The sequence below is a fragment of the Manis pentadactyla genome, chromosome 9 (genome assembly GCF_030020395.1).
Source record: "Manis pentadactyla isolate mManPen7 chromosome 9, mManPen7.hap1, whole genome shotgun sequence".
Lineage (NCBI taxonomy): Eukaryota > Metazoa > Chordata > Mammalia > Pholidota > Manidae > Manis > Manis pentadactyla.
In genome coordinates, this window is record NC_080027.1 from 48,745,180 (window position 1) to 48,768,566 (window position 23,387).

At 35.8% G+C, this 23,387-nt stretch overlaps 1 protein-coding gene across 18 annotated transcripts in view; it reads right to left on the reverse strand.

Annotated features, from left to right (window-relative positions):
* Positions 1 to 23,387, reverse strand: part of STK33 (serine/threonine kinase 33) — a 184,331-nt gene that overhangs the window by 114,213 nt on the left and 46,731 nt on the right. For 2 of the 18 annotated variants that reach the window (XM_057507331.1, XM_057507328.1), the window contains exon 3: positions 21,500 to 21,544. The exons of the other annotated variants lie outside the window; for them this stretch is intronic. The gene's annotated coding sequence lies outside the window, so the exon portion shown is untranslated. The remainder of the gene's footprint in view (positions 1 to 21,499; positions 21,545 to 23,387) is intronic. 18 annotated transcript variants of the gene reach the window in all.

Consider the following 23,387-nt stretch of genomic DNA (forward strand, 5'->3'; position numbering starts at 1 on the left):
GAAGCACACACAACACCCAACAGAAGGGACCCAAGGAGGACAACACAAAGACACATAATAATTAAAATGGCAAAGATCAAGGACAAGGACAGAGTATTAAAGGAAGCCAGAGAGAGAAAAAAGGTCACCTACAAAGGAAAACCCATGAGGCTATCATCAGACTTCTCAACAGAAACCTTACAGGCAAGAAGAGAATGGCATGATATATTTAATGCAATGAAATAGAAGGGTCTTGAACCAAGAACACTGTATCCAGCATGATTATCATTTAAATATGAAGGAGGGATTAAACAATTCCCAGACAAGCAAAAGTTGAGGGAATTTACCTCCCACAAACCACCTCTACAGGGTATTTTAGAGAGACCGCTCTAGATGGATGCACTCCTAAGGCTAAATAGATGTTACCAGAGAAAATAAAATCACAGCAAAGAAAGCAGAACAACCAAATACTAACTAAAGGCAAAAAATAAAATCAACTACCCACAAAAGCAGTCAAAGGAAACACAAAAGAGCACAAAACAAAACACCTCACATATAAAGAATGGAGGAGGAGGAATAAGAAGGGAGAGAAATAAAGAATCATCAGACTGTGTTTATAATAGCTCAATAAGCGAGTTAAGTCAGATGGTAAGACAGTAAAGAAGCTAACCTTGAACCTTTGGTAACCACGAATCTAAAGTCTGCAATAGCAATAAGTACATTTCTTTCAATAATCACCCTAAATGTAAATGGACTGAAGGCACCAATCAACAGACACAGAGTAATAGAAAGGATAAAAAAGTAAGACCCATCTATATGCTCCTTACAAGAGACACCTCAAACCCAAAGACATGCACAGACTAAAAGTCAAGGGATGGAAGAAGATATTTTATGCAAACAACAAGGAGGAAAAAACAGGTGTTGCAGTACTAGTATCAGACAAAACAGACTTCAAAACAATGAAAGTAACAAGAGATAAAGAAGGACACTACATAATGATAAAGGGCTCAGTTCAAGAAGAGGATATAACCATTATAAATATATATGTACCCAATACAGGAGCACCAACATATGTGAAACAAATACTAACAGAATTAAAGGAGGAAATAGAATGCAATGCATTCATTCTAGGAGACTTCAACACACCACTCACTCTAAAGGACAGATCCACCAGACAGAAAATAAGTAAGGACACAGAGGCACTGAACAACACACTAGAACAGATGGACCTAATAGACATCTATAGAACTCTATACCCAAAAGCAACAGGATACACATTCTTCTCAAGTGCACATGGAACATTCTCCAAAACAGACCACATACTAGGACACAAAAAGAGCCTCAGTAAATTCAAAAATATTGAAATTCTACCAACCAACTTCTCAGGACACAAAGGTATAAAACTAGAAATAAATTGTACAAAGAAAGCAAAAAGGCTCACAAACACATGGAGGCTTAACAACATGCTAAATAATCAATGGATTAACGACCAAATTAAAATAGAGATCAAGCAACATATGGAAACAAATCACAACAACACAAAGCCCCAACTTCTGTGGGATGCAGCATAAGCAGTTTTAAGAGGAAACTATATAGCAATCCAGGCATATTTAAAGAAGGAAAACAGTCACAAATCAATAGTTTAAAGTCACAATAATTGAAATTGGAAAAAGAAGAACAAATGAGGCCTAAGGTCAGCAGAAGGAGGAACAAAATAAATATCAGAGAAGAAATAAATAAAACTGAGAAGAATAAAACAATAGAAAAAATCAATGAAACCAAGAGCTGGTTCTTTGAGAAAATAAACAAAATAGATAACCTCTAGCCAGACTTATTAACAGAAAAAGAGAATCTACACACATCAACAGAATCAGAAACAAGAAAGGAAAAATCACGACAGACCCCACAGAAATACAAAGAATTATTAGAGAATACTATGAAAACATATATGCTAACAAGCTGGAAAACCTAGAAGAAATGGACAACTTCTTAGAAAAATACAACCTTCCAAGACAGACCAAGGAAGAAACAGAAAATCTAAACAGATGAATTACCAGCAAAGAAATTGAAGTGGTAACCAAAAAACTACCCAAGAACAAAACCCCTGGGCCAGATGGATTTACCGTGGAATTTTATCAGATATACAGAGAAGACATAATACCCATTCTCCTTAAAGTTTTCCAAAAAATAGAAGAGGAGAGAATACTCCCAAACTCATTTTATCAAGTCAGCATCACCCTAATACCAAAACCAGGCAAAGACCCCGCCAAAAAGAAAATTACAGACCAATATCCCTGATGAACATAGGTGCAAAAATACTCAACAAAATATTAGCAAACTGAACTAAAATATACATCAAGAGGATCATACACCATGACTAAGTGGGATTCATCTCAGAGATGCAAGGATGATACAACATTCGAAAATCCGTCAACTTCATCCACCACATCAACAAAAAGGAGGACAAAAATCACATGATCATCTCCATAGATGCTGAAAAAGCATTCAACAAAATTCAACATCCATTCATGATAAAAACTCTCAACAAAATGGGTATAGAGGGCAACTACCTCAACATAATAAAGGCCATATATGATAAACCCACAGCCAAAATCATCCTGAACAGCAAGAAGCTGAAAGCTCTTCCTCTAAGATCGGGAACAAGACAAGGATGCCCACTCTACCCACTGCTATTCAACGTAGTACTGGAGGTCCTAGCCACAGCAGTTAGAAAAAACAAAGAAATACAAGGAATCCAGATTGATAAAGAAGAAGTCAAACTGTCAATATTTGCAGATGACATGTACTGTAGATAAAAAAACCTAAAGAATCCACTCCAAAACTACTAGAACTAATATCAGAATTCAGCAAAGTTGTAGGACAAAAAATTAATACACAGAAATCTGCTGCATTCCTATACAGTAATGATGAAGTAGCAGAAAGAGAAACCAGGAAAACAATTCTTTTCACAATTGCATCAAAAATAATGAAATACCTAGGAATAAACCTAACCAAGGAAGTGAAAGACTTATACTCTGAAAACTACAAGACATTCATGAGAGAAATTTAAAAAGATACCAATAAATGGAAACTCATCCCATGCTCTTGGCTAGGAAGAATTAATATCATCAAAATGGCCATCCTGCCCAAAGCAATATACAGATTTGATGCAATCCCTATCAAATTACCAACAGCATCCTTCAATGAACTGGAACAAATAGTTCAAAAATTCATATGGAACCACCAAAGACCCCAATTAGCCAAAGCAATCCTGAGAAGGAAGAATAAAGTGGGGGGAATCTCACTCCCCAACTTCAAGCTCTACTACAAAGCCACAGTAATCAAGACAATTTGGTACTGGCCCAAGAACAGAGCCACAGACCAGTGGAACAGAATAGAGACTCCAGACATTAAGCTAAACATATATGGTCAATTAATATACGATGAAGGAGCCATGGACATACAGTGGGGAAATGACAGACTCTTCATCAGCTGGCGTTGGCAAAACTGGACAGCTACATGTAAGAGAATGAAACTGGACCGTTGTTTAATCCCATACACAAAAGAATTTTTGAAATGGATCAAAGAACTGAATGTAAGTCATGAAACCATAAAACTCTTAAAAAAAAACAGGCAAAAATCTCTTGGACATAAACATGAGCAACTTCTTCATGAACACATCTCCCTGAGCAAGGGAAACAAAAGCAAAAATGAACAAGTGAGACTATACCAAGCTGAAAAGCTTCTGTACAGCAAGGACAACATGAATAGAACAAAAAAGGCATCCTACAGTATGGGAGAATATATTAATAAATGACAGATCCAATAAAAGGTTGACATCCAAAATATATAAAGAGTTCACACACCTCAACAAACAAAAAGCAAATAATCCAATTAAAAAATGGGCAGAAGAGCTGAACAGACACTTCTCCAAAGAAGAAATTCAGATGGCCAACAGACACCTGAAAAGATGCTCCACATCGCTAATCATCAGAGAAATGCAAATTAAAACCACAATGAGATATCACCTCACACCAGTAAGGATCACCACCATCCAAAAGACAAACACCAACAAATACTGGCAAGGTTGTGGAGAAAGGGGAACCCTCCTACACTGCTGGTGGGAATGTAAATTAGCTCAACCATTGTGAAAAGCAGTATGGAGGTTCCTCAAAAAGCTCAAAATAGAAATACCATTTGACCCAGGATTTCCACTTCTAGGAATTTACCCTAAGAATGCAGGAGCCCAATTTGAAAAAGACAGATGCACCCTATGTTTATCACAGCACTATTTACAATAGCCAAGAAATGGAAGCAACCTAGGTGCCCATCAGTAGATGAATGGATAAAGAAGATGTGGTATATATACACAATGGAATATTATTCAGCCATAAGAAGAAAACAAATCCTACCATTTGCAACAACATGGATAGAGCTAGAGGGTATTATGCTCAGTGAAATAAGCCAGGTGGAGAAAGACAAGTACCAAATGATTTCACTCATATGTGGAGTATAAGAACAAAGAAAAAACTGAAGGAACAAAACAACAGCAGAATCACAGAACCCAAGAATGGCCTGACAGTTACCAAAGGGAAAGGGACTGGGAAGGATGGGTGGGAAGGGAGGCATAAGGTGGGGTAAGAAAGGGGGCATTACGATTAGCATGTATAATGTGGGGGGAGGCACGGGGAGGGCTATGCAGCACAGAGAAGACAAGTAGTGATTCTACAGCATCTTAGTACACTGATGGGCAGTGACTGTAATGGGGGTTGTGGGGGGGACTTGGTGAAGGGGGGAACCAAGTAAACATAATGTTCCTCATGCAATTGTAGTTTGATACCAAAATTTAAAAAATTAAGCTGTGGGGTATTCTTGGCAAAAATGGCAGCTTAGGGACCTCCAAAATTTTGTTCATCCATAAAAGCAATGAAAAAGCTGACAAAAATTATTAGAATTAACATTTTCAGAGCTTTGTAAATTACATAAAGGCTTGCAACAGCTCAGGAAGTATTTATATTTAAATAAATAAATGGTTGATCACAGTAAGACCATTAAGCTTTGTGACATTTTAATTTCCCTTTTTATCATTCTCCACTCTCCGTCTCTGTAATAGCCTTGAAAAAATAGCTCACATTCCTGGTACAGCCTGTCTCTGCGAAGAGCAAAATGGAGTTGGAGGTCTTTCCATTACTCATTCCCAAAGAACTATCATTATTTGACCCTTCTGGTGGTTCCCTGGGAGACACCACTTACATGTCAACCTGTACATGACCTGATTCATGGCTTACCTAGTACAAAAAGTCTTCTCCTAGGGTGCATTTGTTGAAAACAATTATAAACAAGTGTTGTAACTTCATAGCTACCTGACGCAGTGGTTAACACTTGGAGTAACAACAGGCTAACCAAAAAGCTTAAAAGGAGAAGCTGGGAAATAATATTTCCATAGAGATTTTGAAAAGCTCCAACATATTCTTGGGAATGGCCTTACATACAAATAGGACTGCATAGCTCCAACATATTCTTGGGAATGGCCTTACATACAAATAGGACTGCATACATGAACAAGAGAGACCTGAGAAGCCCCTGAGCTCTTATCTCTCACTGACCTTGAAGCTCTGCACAAGCAGAAAGTACAGGTATGGTGGAGTTGTCAAACACCTTGCTGAGTGCTGATGGTATGCCCCAACATGCACATAGAGCTCCCTTTACAAAGATTGATGATTTATTGTTCAGAGGCATTTAAGGAAATCTCTTCCATGAGCTGACCACTAAGCTAAACAAGTAGAGACTTTAGTGGCCACACAAAACTAAGAACATGTACTTCACATAATTAGTTTTAAACAGTCACTAAATAAACAGCAACAACCAGTGGCAACAAAAGGCCTGGAGAACAGAGAGTATCTGATTTCCACAGTTGCTACATTACTTAAAAGTTCCAGTTATCAACAATAAGAAAAATAACACATGAAAAAAAAAAAAAGAAAGAAAAAGGCAATAGGAACTAGCCCTGAGGAGGTCATGATATTGGACTTGCTGGACAAAGACTGTATTTTATTTTATTTATTGGAGTAAAGTTGATATACAATGTTATATTGATTTCAAATGTACAATATAGTGACTCAATAATTATATACTTTATTAGATGGTTACCACAATAAGTGTAGTTACCAGAGCAAGATATTATAATATTACTGGTTAAATTCTCTATGTTGTACTTCCATTCCTATGACTATTTTACAATTTGCACTTTGTACCTCTTTATCCCCTTTGCCTATTTCATTCATCTCCCACACCCCTCCCTATAGTAACCAATAGTCTATTGTGAATATGTATGGGTCTATTTCTTTTTTTGGTTGTTTTGTTTTAGATTCCACATATAAGTGAAATCATATGGTATCCATTTTTCTCTGCCTGGCTTATTTCACTTAGCATGACGCCCTCTATATCCATCCATGTTGTTGCAAGTGGCAAGAGTTCATTCTTTCTTACAGCTGAGTAATTGTGTATATGTACTACACCTTCTTTATCCACTTATCTATTGATGGGCACTTGGGTTGCTTCAATATCTTTGCTATTGGAAATAATGCTGCAATGAACATAGGTTTGCATGTATTTTCAAATTAGTGATTTTTTTCTTTGGGTAAATTCCCAGAAGTGGAATAGCTGGGTAATATGGTATTTCTATTTTTAGTTTTTTAAGGAACCTCCATGTTGCTTTCCACAGTAGCTGCACCAATTTACATTCCCACCAACAGTGTAGTAGGAGGGTTCTCTTTTTTCTATATCCTCACCAACACTAGTTTTTTCTTGTCTTTTGGATAGTAGTCATTCACACTGGTGTGAGGGGATACTTCATTGTGGTTTTGATTTGTATTTCCCTGATAATTAGTGATGCTGAGCATCTTTTCATGTGCCCATTGGCCATCTGTATGTCTTCTTTGGAAAAATGTCTATTTCAGGTTCTTTGCTTATTTTTAATTGGATTATTTGTTTTCTGGTGTTGAGTTGTATAAGTTCACTATATATTTTGGATATTAGCCCCTTACCAGATATATCGTTTGCAAATATATACTCCCATATGGCAAGTTGCCTTTTTGTTTTGTTAAGGATTTCCTTCACTGTGAAGAAGCTTTTTGGCTTGATGTAGTCCCACTTGTTTATTTTTGCTTTTGTTTCCTTTGCCCAGGGAGATGAATCCAGAAAAAACTTTCTCATGCTGATGTTCATGAGATTCTTGCCTCTGTTTTCTTCTAAGAGTTTTATAGTTTCCTGTCTTACATTTAGGTCTTTAATTTAGAGTTTATTTTTGTGTGTGGTGTAAGACGGTGATCTAGATTTTATTCTCTTACCTATAGCTGTTAAGTTTTCCCAGCACCATTTATTGAAGAAACTGTCTTTTCCCCATTGTATATTCATGTCTCCTTAAATGAAGACTTTAAATGAGCTATTTTAAATATGTTCAAAGAGCTGAAGAAAAAACCTTGACCAGTGAAACAAAAGAAACTATGAGGATATCTCACCAAATAGAGATTATCAATAAAGATATGTAAATTTTTTTAAAATACAAGTAGAACTTCTGGAGTTAAAAGTACAGTAATTGAAATGAGTATTTCATAGACATGCTTGATAGCCTATCTGAGCAGGCAGAAGAAAGAAACAATGAACTTCAAGATAAGTTAGTTGAGATCGCCTAGTTTGAGGAACAAAATAAGTAAAAAGAATGAAGAAAAATAAACATAGCCTCATACACATATGGGGATCCATTAAATGTACCAATATATGCATAATGGGAGTCTCTGGAGGAGAGGAGAAACTGAGAAGAAAGAATATTTGAATAAATAGTAGCCAAAGGCTTCCAAAATATTGATCTCCACATTCAAGAAGCTAAAAAAAAATCTAAGAAGGATAAATTTAAAAAGATCTACACCTACACACATATTAACCAAACTGTCAAAAGACTAAGTCAAGGAGAACATTAAAAGCAACAAGAGAGAAGTGACTTATCACATTTAAAGGATGGTTCAATAAGATTAAGAACTGAAATAAACCATGGAATCCAGAGGGAAGTAGGATGACATATTCAAAGTTCTAAAAGAAAGAAAAAAACATGTCAGGCAGAAGTTAATAAATCCAACAAAACTTTCTTTCAAAATAAAGTAACTAACCTGAAGCTAATATTATACTGATATCAAAACCAGTCAAACACATCACATACACATACATAAACACACATATACAACAGTTACAGATCAATCGATGACTATAAATCCTCAAAAAATAGTAGCAGCATATACCACCAAAATACTCAATCCAGCAGCATATAAAAAGGATTACACAATATGACAAAGGGAGATTTATACCAGAAATATAAGATTGGTTCAACATATAAATATCAATGTAATACACCAAATTAATACAATATAGGGGAAAATAAACACATAATCCATGTCAATATCCACAGAAAAAAAGTTTGACAAATCCAACATCCTCTCATGATAAAAACATTCAACAAACTAGAAACAGAAGGGAATTTCCTCAGACTCACAAGGCTTCTACAAAAAATACCCATAGGTAACATCATACTTAGTGGTGAAAGACTGGAAGGTTTCTCGCTAAGGTCAGGAATAAGACAGGATGTCTACCCTCACCTCTTTTATTTAACATTACACTGAAAGTTCTAGCCTGGAGAACATTCAACATGAAAATAATTTAAAAATCATCCAGATTGGAATGGAAGAAATAAAAAATACCTCTATTTATAGATGACCCAATCCTGGACATAGAAAATCCTAAGGAACACACACACACACACACACGTTAATAAACTACATTTAGCAAGGTTGCATGATACAAGATCAACATACAAAACTCAATTGCATCTCTATATACTCGCAATGAGCAATCTGAAAATTAAGAAAACAATTCAATCCAACAGTACCAAAACAGAAGAGGAAACAACAAAATAATCACAAGACTTGTACACTGAAACTATAAAACTCTGCTAAAAGAAATTAAAGAAGCAAATGGAAAGATATTTTATATGCCTGTGTTGGAAGACCTATTAATATTAAGATGGCAATAGTCCCCAAAATGATCTACCAATTCAATGCGATCTCTATTAGAAGTCCAATTGTCTGTTTTGCATAAATTTACAAATCCTAAAATTCATATGGAAATGCAAAGGACCCAGAAAAGCCAAAATAATCTTTAAAAAAAAAGAAAGTTCAACTTGTACTTCACAGTTTCAAAGCTTACTTTAAAACTACAGTAACCAAAACAATGTTAAACTGGCTTAGAATAAACATAGATCACTGGAATAGAATTGAGAGTCCAGAAATAAACTAAACCTCTGTGTTCAGCTGATATTTGACAGGGGTACCAAGACAATTCAGTGGGGGAAAGAATAGTCTTTTCAACAAATGGTGCTGAGACAACTAAATACCTGTACACAAAAGAATGAATGTAGACCCCTACCTCACACTATAAACAAAGTTAACTCAAATGCAATAAAAGACTTAAATGTAAGAGCTAAAACTCTGAGAGAAAAACACAAAGGTGATAAACTTGATGACCTTCAATTAGGCAAGTTTCTTAGACACAAGACGAAAAGCCCAAGCAATCAAAGAAAAAATAGTGAAGTGGATATCATCACAATTAAAAACATTTGTGTTTTAAAGGGTATTATATAAAAACTGAAAAAGTAACCAATAGAATTGGAGGTAATTTTGCAATAGCTAATGAGGGTCTAGTATCTAGAATGTAAAGAACTCTTAAAATGCAAGAATAAAAAGACAGCCCAATTTTTTAAATGGGCAAAGGATTTGCATAGGAATTTCTCCAAAGAAGACATAGAAATACCAATAAGCACATGAATAGATGCTTGATTTCTGTAGCTGTTATAGCAATGCAAATCAAACCCACAATGAGATACCACTTCATACTAACCAGGATGGTTATATTGAAACAAATTTAAAAGTGTTGAAGAGGATATTAGGTAACTGGAACCTCCATACAATGCTTGTGGGAATGTAAAATGGTGTAGCTGGTATGGAAAACAATTTGGTAATTCCTCAAACAGTTAACATAAAGTTATCATATGACCCAGCAGTTCTTAGGTATAGATCCAAGAGAATTAAAAACATATACAGCCATCCCTCATTTTATAGAGTGCTTTACTTTATTGCACTTCAAGGATAATGCTTTTTTCTCTTTTTTACAAATTGAAGGTTTGTGTCAACCCTGCATTAAGCAAATCTTTAAGAAACATTTTTCCAACAGCGTTTGCTCACTTTATGTCTCTATGTCACATTTTGGTAATTCTCACAACCTTTCAAAACAATTAAATAAATAGAGTTGGAAGAAAACATGAATAAAGATAAAGTTTCAATTAATGAAAGGAAAGTAGCTCAGTAGAATGAATAAATTTAAGAAGTGATTCTTTTACATGATTAATAAAATAAATAAAACCCCCTCACCTCTAATCAAAGAAAATTGAGAACAAAATATATATAAGATTAGGAATATGAAAGAAATGATAAGCACTGATAAGAAAGACATCAATTACAAAATAATAGTACTTCCAATTCTAGGGTTACATTTCTAGTTACAATTGCTGCATAACAAACTACCCCAAAATTTAGTGGTTTACAAAACAATTACTTTATTACACCCATAGATTCATCAGTCAGGAAGGGCTCATCTAGGCTAATCTGCACTAAGTTCCCAGCTGGACTGTAGTCATCTGCAGGCCAATTAGACTGTGTATCCAAGATGGCTCACTCAACTGGCTGGCAAGAGCAGGAAGCTTACACATGGTCTCTCCAGCATTGTGGAATGAGCATAATTAGACTTCTTACATGGCAGTTGACTTCTCCTAGAGTAAGCACCCCTAAGAACTAGATAAAAGCCTCATGGCATCAAGATTATCATTTAAATTTGAGGAAGGGATAAAATAATTGTCAGATAAGCAAAAGCTGAGAGAATTTACCTCCCACAAACTACCTATACAGTGAATTTGGAGGGACTGTTATAGATGGAAGTGTTCCTAAAGCTAAATAGCAGTCACCAGGGGAAATACAACCACAGCAAAAAAAGGAGAACAATTAATTACTGAGCAGATACAAAATCAAATCAACTGACCCCAAAGTCAATCAAGGGATAGACAAAGAGTGCAGAATATGGTACCTAATATATAAAGAATGGAGGAAGAAGAATAAAGGAGGAAAGAAAAAAAAACCTTTAGGTTATGTTTATAAAGCATACTAAGTGAGTTAAATTGGTCTGTTAGATAGTAAGGGAATTACCCTTGAACCTTTGGTAACCACAAATCTAAAGCCTGCAATGGCAATAAGTACATACCTATGGATAATCACTCTAAATGTCAATAGTCTGAATGCACCAATAAAAAGACAAAGAGTCAATGAATGGTTAAAAAGCAAGACCTATCTACATGCTGCCTACAAGAGACTCACTTCAAACCCAAAGACATACACAGACTGAAAGTAAAGGTATGGAAAAAGATATTTCATGCAACTAATAGGGAGAAAAAAGCAGGATTTGCAGTACTTGTATCAGACAAAATAGACTTCAAAACAAAGAAAGTCACAAGAGACAAAGAAGAACATTACATAATGATGAAGGGGTCAATCCAACAAGAAGATATAATCATAAATATCTATGCACCCAACACAGGATCACCTACATATGTGAAACAAATACTAACAGAATTAAAGGGGGAAATAGAATGCAATGCATTCATTCTTAGGAGACTTCAACACACCACTCACTCCAAAGACAGAACAACTAGAAAATAAGTAAGGAGAAAGAGGGACTGAACAACATATTAGAACAGGTGGACCTAACAGACATCTACAGAACACTCCATCCAAAACAACAGAATATACATTCTTCTCAAGTGCACATAGAATATTTTCAAGAACAGATCATATACTAGGCCAGAAAATGAGACACAATAAATTCAAAATGATGGAAATTGTACCAACCAGCTTCTCAGAGCACAGAGGTATGAAACTAGAAATAAATTAAGCAAAGAAAATGAAAAAGCCCACAAACACGTGGAGGCTTAATAACATGCTCCTAAATAATCAATGGATCAATGACCAAATAAAAACAGAGATCAAGCAATATATGGAGACAAATGACAACAACAATTCAACACCACAAAAATCTGTGGGATGCAGTGAAGGCCATGCTAAGAGGGAAGTATATTGCAATACAGGCCTACCTCCGGAAAGAAGAACAATCTCATATGAACAGTCTAAACTTACAATTAATGAAACTAGGAAAATAAGTACAAATGAGGCCCAAAGTCAGTAGAAGGAGGGATGTAATACAGATTAGAGAAGAAATTAATAAAATTGAGAAGAATAAAAGAGTAGAAAGAATCAATGAAAGCAGGAGCTGGTTCTTCGATAAAATAAACAAAATGCATAAACCCTTAGCCAGACTTCTCAAGAAAAAAAGAGAATCTACACACAAAAACAGAATCAGAAATGAGAAAGGAATAATCACCACCGACACCACAGAAATACAAAGAATTATGAGAGAATACTATGAAAAATTACATGCTAACAAACTGGATAACCTAGAAGAAATGGACAGCTTTCTAGGAAAATACAACCTTCCAAGGCTGACCCATAAAAAATAGAAAAAAAGAATCGACCAATTATCAGCAAGGAAATTGAATTCGCAATCAAAAAACTACCCAAGAACAAAACTCCTGGACCAGATGGTTTCACCACTGAATTTTATCAAACATTTAGTGAAGACCTAATACCCATCCACCTTAAAGTTTTCCAAAAAAAGAAGAGGGAATACTCCCGAACTCATTCTATGAGGCTAGCATCACTCGAATACCAAAACCAGGCAAAGACACCACAAAAAAAGAAAATTACAGATCAATATCCCTGATGAACATCGATGCAAAAATACTCAACAAAATATTAGTAAACCAAATTCAAAAATAGATTATCCATCACGATCAAGTAGGATTTATTCCAGGGATGCAAGGATGGTACAACATTCGAAATTCCATCAACATCATCCACCACATCAACAAAAGAAGGACAAAAACCACATGATCATCTCCATAGATGCTGAAAAAGCATTCAACAAAATTCAACATCCACTCATGATAAAAACTCAACAAAAAAGAGTATAGAGAGCAAGTAACTCAGCATAATAAAGGCCATATATGACAAACCCACAGCCAACATTATATTTAACAGTGAGAAGCTGAAAGCTTTTCCTTTAAGATTGGGAACAAGACAAGGATGCCCACTCTCCTCACTTTTATTCAACATAGTTCTGGAGGTCCTATCCACAGCAATCAGACAACACAAAGAAATAAAAGGCATCCAGATTGGCAAGGAAGAAGTTAAACTGTCCCTGTTTGCAGATGACATGATATTATACATAAAAACCCCTCAAGAATCCACTCCAAAACTACTAGAACTAATATCTGAATTCAGCAAAGTTGCAGGATAAAAAATTAATACACAGAAATCTGCTGCATTCCTATACACTAACGATGAAGTAGCAGAAAGAGAAATCAGGAAAACAATTCCATTCACAATTGCATCAAAAAGAATGAAATACCTAGGAATAAACCTAACCAAGGAAGTGAAAGGCTTATACTCTGAAAACTACAAGACACTCATGAGAGAAATTAAAGAAGATACCAATAAATGGAAACATATTCTATGATCATGGATAGGAAGAATTGATATTGTCAAAATGACCATCCTGCCAAAAGCAATCTACAGATTCAATGCAACCCCTATCAAAATACCAACAGCATTCTTCAACAAACTAGAGCAAATAGTTCTAAAATTCATATGGAACCACAAAAGACCCTGAATAGCCAAAGCAATCCTGAGAAGGAAGAATAAAGCAGGGGGAATTATGCTCCCAACTTCAAGCTCTACTACAAAGCCACAGTAATCAAGACAATTTGATACTGGCACAAGAACAGACCCATAGACCAATGGAACAGAGTAGAGAGCCCAGATATAAACCCAAGCATATATATGGTCCATTAATATACTATAAAGGAGCCAGGAATATACAATGGGGAAACGACAGCCTCTTCAACAACTGGTGTTGGCAAAACTGGACAGCTACATGCAAGAGAATGAAACTGGATTATTTTCTAACCCCATACACAAAAGTAAACTCAAAGTGGATCAAATACCTGAATGTAAGTCATGAAACAATAAAACTCTTAGGAGAAAACATAGGCAAAAATCTCTTGAATATAAACACGAGCAACTTTTTCCTGAACACATCTCCTTGGGCAAGGGAAACAAAATGAAAAATGAACAAATGGGACTACATCCTGCTAAGAAGCTTCTGTACAGCAAAGGACACCATCAGCACATCAAAAAGGCATCCTACAGTATGGGAGAATATATTTGTAAATGACATATCTAACAAGGGGTTAACATCCAAAATATATAAAGAACTCACACGTCTCAACACCCAAAAAGCAAATAACCCTATTAAAAAATGGGTGAAGGATATGAACAGACACTTCTCCTAAGAAGAAATTCAGATGGCCAACAGGCACATGAAAAGATGCTCCACATTGGTAATCATGAGGGAAATTCAAATTAAAACCACAATGAGATATCACCCCATACCAGTTAGGATGGCCAACATAGAAAAGAATAGGAACAACAAATGCTGGCGAGGATGTGGAGAAAGGGGAACCCTCCTACACTGCTGGTAGGAATGTAAACTAGTTCAACCATTGTGGAAAGCAGTATGGAGGTTCCTCAAAAAACTAAAAATAGAAATACCATTTGACCCTGGAATTCCACTTCTAGGAATTTACCCTAAGAATGTAGGATCACAGTTTCAAAAAGACATATGCACCCCTATGTTTATTGCAGCACTATTTACAATAACCTAAGTGTCCATCAGTAGATGAATGTATAAAGAAGATGTACATATACACAATGGAATATTATTCAACTATAAGAAGAAAACAATTCCTACCATTTTCAGCAACATGGATAGAGCTAGAGGGTCCAGTGAACTGCTCAGTGAAATAAACCAGATGGAGAAAGACAAGTATAAAATGATTTCCCTCATTTGTGGAGCATAAGAACAAAGCAAAAACTGAAGGAACAGAAAAGCAGCAGACTCACAGAACCCAACAATGGACTAACAGTTACCAAAGGGAAAGGAACTGGGGAGGGTAGGTGGAAAGGGAGGGATAAGGGGAATAAGGGGCATTACGATTAGCCCACATAATGTAGGGAGGAGCACGGGGAAGGCAGTATAGCACAGAGAAGACAAGTAGTGACTCTATAGCATCTTACTATGCTGATGGACAGTGACTGTAATGGGGTATGTGGTGGGGACTTGATAATGGGGGGAATCTAGTAACCACAATGTTGCCCATGTGATTTTATATTAACGGTACTAAAATAAAAAAAAAAGTAGGTGGGACAAATGAAATCCATTTAAGTTATGAGTGTCACTGTAGTATAAGATACCAATTAGGGACTGTACATTTGCCTGTCTTCCCTACCTAGCCATCCCTCCCTACACCAAGCCCTCCTATTCCTACTAGAAGATAAACTCCATGAGGACAGGGACTTTGGCTGTCTTTTTCACTATAGAATCCCCAGTGCATAGATATGGAGAAATGCTCATAAACTCTACAATTAGGAATGAGTGAATGACGGGGAGAACAGTGTATCACAGAGAAGGGACATAGTGGATCTCTGGCAACTTTCTGCACTGATGGACAGTGACTGCATTGGGGTATGGGTGGGGACTAGATAATATGGGTAATGTAGTAACCACATTGTTTTTTCATGTGAAACCTTCATAAGAGTGCGTATCAATCAAAGTTTAATAAAAAATAAAAAAAAAAAGAATGGGTGAATGAATGAATCAATGGGTAAAAAAAAGTTGCATGGCCTTATCTGAACTAGCATTGGAAGTTACACAGTATCACTTCTGCCATACTATATTGTTGAACCAGTCATAAGCTTGCCTAGATCCAAAAGGAATGAATAAATGCATGTCTTTACAGGAATACAAAAAAATTTTCAGAAATGTTTTAAAACTATCACAGCAACAAATTTGAAGCCTACAGGGAATAGATCATTTTTAGCAAAATGTGACTTCCCAAATGACCCAATAAGGAGTAGAGAATTTAAATATATCAAATGCCATAGAAGAAACAGTAAAAGTTATTAAAGATAAGCCATCGAATAAAGGCATCAGGTAGTTTCACAGCTGAGTTCTACGTAACTTTTTAAAAAGAGAAGTGCCATGTTATTTAAATGAGGGGCTCTCAAACTTTAGTGAGCATCAGAATCACCTTGCCAGCTGGTAATCATGTGGATTCCCCGGCCCCATCCTCAGAGAGTCTGAATCAGTAAGTTTAGAGTGTGGAATGAGGATCTGCATTTCTAACAAGCACACAGGTGATGTTGATACCAGTTGTCCACAGAATACACTTTGAGAAGCAGTGATGTAAACCAGAGGTTAGCAAACTATGGTTTACTGAACAAATATGGTCTGCTACCTGTCTTTATAAATAAATTTTTATTGGAATACATCATGCTCATTCATTTACATATTGTCTATATCTGCTTTCACACTACAATGGCAGAGTTGTGTAGGTGTAATAGAGATTGCATGACCCGCAAAGCCTAAAATACTTACATCTGGTCCTTTGTGAAAAAAGTGCCAACCCTTGGTTAAACCATATTTTTCTACCTCATTACATTTTCCTTTTTCCAAACTCCAGAAGACTTTTGTGACTTCTCCTGATTCTGATAGTTAAAATGCAAAACTACTATGACAAGTAACTTTCACCTCACATACTATCTGCACTCAGTTAGCAATGACCTGAATCACTATACTGAAGAAGGTCTGAGACTGTCCAAGCTCACTGACAAAGAATGTTGTGATCAATTAACGATATCTACCAATGGCACTGAAAGAGGTAACCTGGAGATATATGGTGTCTATTTGCTGAGCCTCATTGCAAAATACACAGGGTTTAAGAATCTTTTCAAAAAACTGTTGGATAACTGCAATAAAATATGGATGTAATGCACACATTTTTAACTACACCATTAACAATGTATCAGATTTTGTTCCAACTGCTATGGAAGTTATTGTAATAATATGCAAATACTTCACATTTATAAGAAAGTAAAGGAAATAAAATCATTTTGTGATTTTATCAAAGCATAATACAGACCAATTCTGTCATGTTTGTACACAAGATTTCTGAGATTGATGTCTGCTCTTGAAAGAATACTAATAATGTTTCAAATGTTATGAGCCTATATTTTATCAGCTGAAAATGTCCCCATTATTAAGACATCTTTCAAAGATCTTAACTCCCAACTTTGGGGGTGATGTTTGTACATTAACACCATCTTACCACAGTGTTATTTCCAAAATAGTAACCCAGAACATATCAACAGAAATGACATTTTATAATTTGCATATTTACATGATTATTTCAAAGAAAAAAAATGCTTTTATTGTTCAAGGCAAAAGCAAAACTGCCTAAGAAAATATATACATATGTTTGTTGTTCTAGGTAGAAGAAAAATTGCAGATGAAAATTTCCAGTGTGGGCAAGAAACAGTTAAATACCAAACCCCAGTAAAGCAGGAAGTAAGCAACAGGGCTACCAGGGAGCCCAAGGATGGTGGCACAGAAAATTAACCACACGTAGCAGTAGTAGAAAAAACAAGGCAAGGGTCAGCCAGGCACAACCAGGCATGGAGTTTTTTCACCATTGTATTATTCCTTAGATTAACAAAGCCTGGTACATTGAAAGAACTCAATAAATATTTGTGGAAGGAAAGACAGAAAGCATGAAAGGTGAAAGGGAGGGAAGGCAGAAGTTCACACAACAAAGCTGTGGCTTCATTCCAATTACCAGATGGTGATTATAAAGAACAGTTGGGAAAGGTGCCTGGTAATAAATAAGTTTCTCCACTAGGAATGAAGATGGCTGGGAATCAGCTTGCAGTTGCTAAGGGAGTGATGTATTGAGGTCCTAGCAAAGGAGCAGCTCTGTAAAGAACACAATGACTCCTAACATACCAGAAGCAAGAGTTTATTTCTCCCAGTTCCTTGACTCCTGATTCTAAAGACTACAAAGATGACTCTGTACCCAGAAGAACAAGGCTCCTCTGAATCATTTGGCCTTGATATGTAGGATGAAGTTTTATTTATTACAAGGTTTTTCTGGTCTACAACCCTGTATTAATAAAGGGTTTATTAAAAGGGTGTGTTAATAAAAGGAAGGGAAGAAGGGCAGAAATATCTGCTGTGCAATTGATGGTATTTGTCCAGGCATGCTGGATGAGATGTATCAACAAAGCGAGATAATTCCAAATTTCATCCAGCATAGAAGCTTTTAGAACTAGGGAATCCATGTTTGTGCCTAAAGACTGAATCTCCCGAAACTGTATGCAAAAATGTGTGTATGTGCATTTTCCTGAAAAGAGATTCCAGTGCTTTCATCAGACTGCCAGAAAGGTCCACAATCTACCACACCACCCCAAAATTTCAGAACCACAACTGCAGTCATTTATAAACTGTAGGTCATCTGTACAGCACACCATTCTAAAAGTAAATTGAATAGAAAATATGAAAGTATAACACTTGTCATAAAGGTATTATTTCTTCACACTTGCTTCAGAGGTGTGTGTGTGTGTGTTTACATATACTGACATAAAGTAAAATTTTTCATACTGGGGTCTGGGTCAAAATGTTTGAAAGCCAGTGCTCTAAGGCATGAGAAATGGCTATATACAACTTTGTAACATATTAAATCATCCATTGAAACAATTAGGTGATCTGTGGTCTCAGTGGGCATTCTACTGTGTGTCAGTATTTGTGGGCAAATCTACCAAAATGAAATTGCTATTATTAGAGAACCGCAATCTGCAACACTCAGAAATGAAAGTCTGTCTCTACAAGGTCTTATTGAACTTCAGGAGACTAAGGATTATGAGGGGGTTGCCTTCAAAAAGACCCTGCACACTGGGTGTCTCTGAGAAAATGTAAAATATTGAATAAAATGTTTAGGAATGAGAAGAGTGCAAATGCTTCCTTAGGATGAGGGAATCCTCTAAGCACCTCAGAAAACTATCAGGGAAGGGGCAAGCATGGAAACTCATCTTAAACCCGTTACAGCAATGAGTTTTAGAGAAAATAATTATTTCTTTTACACAAAAGAGACAGAAGAGCATGGCAAATCTGCCATGACTGCTTGGGTGGGAGGGCGTCTCTTGAGTTTCAATTACCAATGTCTGGTATTGTCCTCTATTCTCTTCTAAGCCTCAATACAAGAAACATAAATGGTCCAGGCATTGATTTATTGAATTTATTATCTAAAATGTCACTAAAGCACTTTACAGATCTGAATTGTCCCAATGAATGTAAAAATTTTCAAAAGTATCACTAGATTCTGCACAGCCAGACCACTACTTAACCCAATCTACAAAAGACTAGATCTACCCTCTCAGACAAGTTCTGGCTTGGGGTTCAAGTATATCTGAGATAAAAAGTGAGGCACCATACTGAGATTTCCCATTCCTCTTCCCCTGCTTGCCTTCCAGAAGGCTGGAGCCAGGCTTATACCTCCCAGGCAGAGACCAGAGCTTCCTCACTGGAGAAACTGCTTGACAGACATACAAAAAAAGATGCACAAATACTGACATACAGGAATTCTTCCCCTAGCCCTGCAGCCTCCAGAAAAAGAGCTTAGATCCTCACCAGGTCACCTTTACTAGTTGACACAGGCTTGTGATGGATTTTAATACCTCATTCTTAAATAGAAAAATATAGGCAAAGATAGCTAGACATTTTATGAAAGACTCAAAAGTGAGAGAGAACAAAACAAATAGGGGAAAAGGAACTCAAAGAAAACAGAGAAGGCCAGGAGCTGAATTATACCTCATAGATAAAAATATCCTTTGAGAAGTAAAAGATAAATCCATGAAATAAGAAGCTAGAACAAAAGAACATTCAGAAACTAGAGAGACCCCTTAAAATCTAAAAATAAAAAGAAATTAAAGAAAGGAGTTAAATGATTTGGGGACTGTCTTAGAAAATAAACCAAAATGACAAAAAGGTAGAAAACGGGAGTGAATTGATAAAGAAAATTAAAGGACTGGTCCAGGAAGTTCAATATATGAATAACAGTTCAAGCAAAACAGAATAGAGAAAATGAAAGAGAAGAAATTATCAAAGAATAAACGTTCCCTGAAGTAAAGAACATGAATTTCCAAGTTGAAAGAGCTCACAGATTTCACAGCACAATTAATGAAAATGATCCACATCAATAATCATAAAACTTGAGAACACCATGAATAAAGAAAAGAAAGGCTGGTGGGGGAACTCCACAATGTAGGGGCAGGGATCAGGCTGGTACCACCTGAAGCCACTGATCAATATTAGCCTCACTAAAAGTGGGACCGCCAGACCCTTTGTGTCTGATGATGTGATGTGATACAATAAGAAATACACAGCACTACTTAATGAAGTATTTTTGTTCAAAACTGAACTAGAATTTAGCTAAGCCTCAAGCTAAATACTAATGAGTTTTTTACTGCAAATATTGTATTGTCAAATTATTGTTGCAATTGTTTACACTTTTCACATGTAAAATTTCATTTGGTGCTTCTTTACGTCTATTTCTATGCTGATGTGTCTATTAAGGGAAATATTAAGATCGGATCTTGTCATTCTGGTAGTCATAAATACAATCTTACAGATTACTTTGTTGCCACTAACTAAAGAAAAAAGCCAATAGCAGAAACTTTTCTGAAAAAATCAAGAGCTCAGGAACATAGGCAATTTCTCATGAATTTTGCAGAGTTAACTCAATGACAAGATTTATCTACACTAAGGTCTGGTGTTCAACAAATGCTGAATAGAATAAATGAGTGAATGGACATACACACATATACACGTCTCTACAGATTTTGAAAGAAGGACAGAATGTCTACTAGAGCTATAATCTAACAGAACAGCCCTAAAAGTCAGGAGTCAGGAATTGTTTCAGGTGATAATTATGGGACCATGAACCACTGCTGTCTGGCTAAGCATTCTGACACTAGTAAGGTATACACAAGCTAAGAGAAATATTTCCGAATACACTGATGAAATAAACTAGGATGAATAAATTAGAGCTGTCCAGAATATGTTCTACTTTGATGTTCAGCTATGTCCAAGAAATGTCAGATCTAGCCAGAAGGATTTTACTACTTAATCATTTGGAAAGTTGTAAGAAAAGGCATTCTTATATCGGTATCAAGCCCTGTCCTCCAGGGCCTTGATAGCAATCTCTGGACACAGCTTCTTAAAAGTTGTTCTCTCAGCGGAAGTGATAGATCTCTCTTGTCCCTGGTCTGATGAGGTCATGAGTAATCATTTGGGAGACAGTGTATCAGTGAATAACATAAAGGAGTAAGACAGTTGGCCAACACGGAGGTTAAAAACTGACCTGGACGCTCTCCAAACCAAACTCTCAGGAAAAACAGGTTACATCCTGCAAACAGGCAAGAATCTTTTTAGCTTTAGCCTAAAGCAATGGAAAACCAGTAAAACATCAAGACCAATAAGGATAAACTACTCTAGTTTTGGATAGCAAAAGGACAGTAAGAGATTTAAAGAATCCACCTACAGTTGCTTCTTTATGTTAAAGAATGCCCCCAGCAACTCATGCAATAATTACTTGGCATTAACATCATATGATCTGTCATTTAACCAACATGAGTATGTATAAAGGAACTTGGGCAGGTTACCATATCCTCTTAATAGTTAACTCATAACTAAAGTAACACACAGAGGCTAATAAATTTTAAGCTTCTATAGATTAATAAAGAATACTTGATGTATCATCCTTCAGTGAACCACAAACTAAAGAAAAGATTATATGACCAATTTAGATTCTAAACAACATTTTATAATGGAAAATAGACAAAGCAATTAAGGGTCCCTGAAGACTTCAGTTCAGTTTTATATCTTTAAGATATGAATTGGATTAAATTATATCAATTACTTGAGAAATGTGTACAGTTTTCAGTTAGCATATTATTTAAAAATTGACTTAATTTACTAATGAAAGAATAAGAAAGAGGCTTTTCATCTCTCCTTTTTGATAGTTTTTTTTCTTTTTTTCTTAAATAGTTTACAGTTTCTTGATTCAGTAGTATAATATAGTTTTACATTTTCTGCTTTATCTGCTGAAGCAAAATAACTCAGTAGCTATTGTCCAAGTAGATTTTCATTTCACCCAGATCATAGTTTTATACAAAGTAATGTCCTAACTTCAGAGAAGTTAACAACTATTCCTAATGAGAAACTCTTTCGGCAATGCCAAAAAAGAACCCCATGAAAGAAACTCTGCTCAAGTACAGTATGAACAGTCTTTTACTAAAAAGTTTTTTTCACCAACTTTAGTGCATTATTTCCATATGTATCTTCCTATCATTGTATATTTTGAAATAAAAAATACACAAAATTATAGTCCCAAGTTGCTATTTTACCTTTCATTTGTTTCAAATGTTTCACAACTTAAGTCTGTGATATTACAAGCCCCTCCAGAAGACTTAAATAGTATTAAAATATTGCTTTCAATTTAAAGGGCAAAATATCTGGGAAATTAAGGTCACAATGTTAGAGAGCCTAATGGAGTATGGATTTCTGCTTGAAGTACTTCAACCAGAAACCTCAGCAATCTTAAATCTGTCTCTCTTGGATATAATAAGTTTTAAAGCTTTGAATGAATTTTCAGAATATGCTCCACATCTCTCATAACTTCAGAAAAGGATGCAGCAAAGAAGCAAAGAGAATAGTCTGTATAATAATGGAATTTTTATGCAGTACCAATAAGTTACAGAGGCCTTTAAAACAAAAGATGAATAGGATCATTTTTAAAGGAGGAAAAATAACAGGCAATAGAAGGTTTCTTTTTAGAATTTGTTCTTAGGTACAAAGTACTTTTCAAAAGATCAAGAAATAGTAGATTCTTTGATCCAAGATGTCATAAGTGCTACAGAATCACGATTAAATCAACTGCTAATTTTAAAACATAAGGTTTTTATTTCAGTATTTCTATAGCTAATATAGCTAGTTCCATATTACATTATAAAAACCTAAGTCATTTTTTCAGATAGGGCACTACCTGGGAAATACTGAAAGGCCAAATTACATGGAACATGTTCAACATTTGAAATAGGGAAACAATGCAAAATATGTGTCAAAAAATTTGCTTTAAAAATGTTCATGCAGAACAGTGGTTCTCAACCAGAGGTTATTTTGCCTTCCAGGGACACTTGGCAACATCTGGGGACATTTTTAGTTGTCACAACTAGGGGAGTGCTACTGGC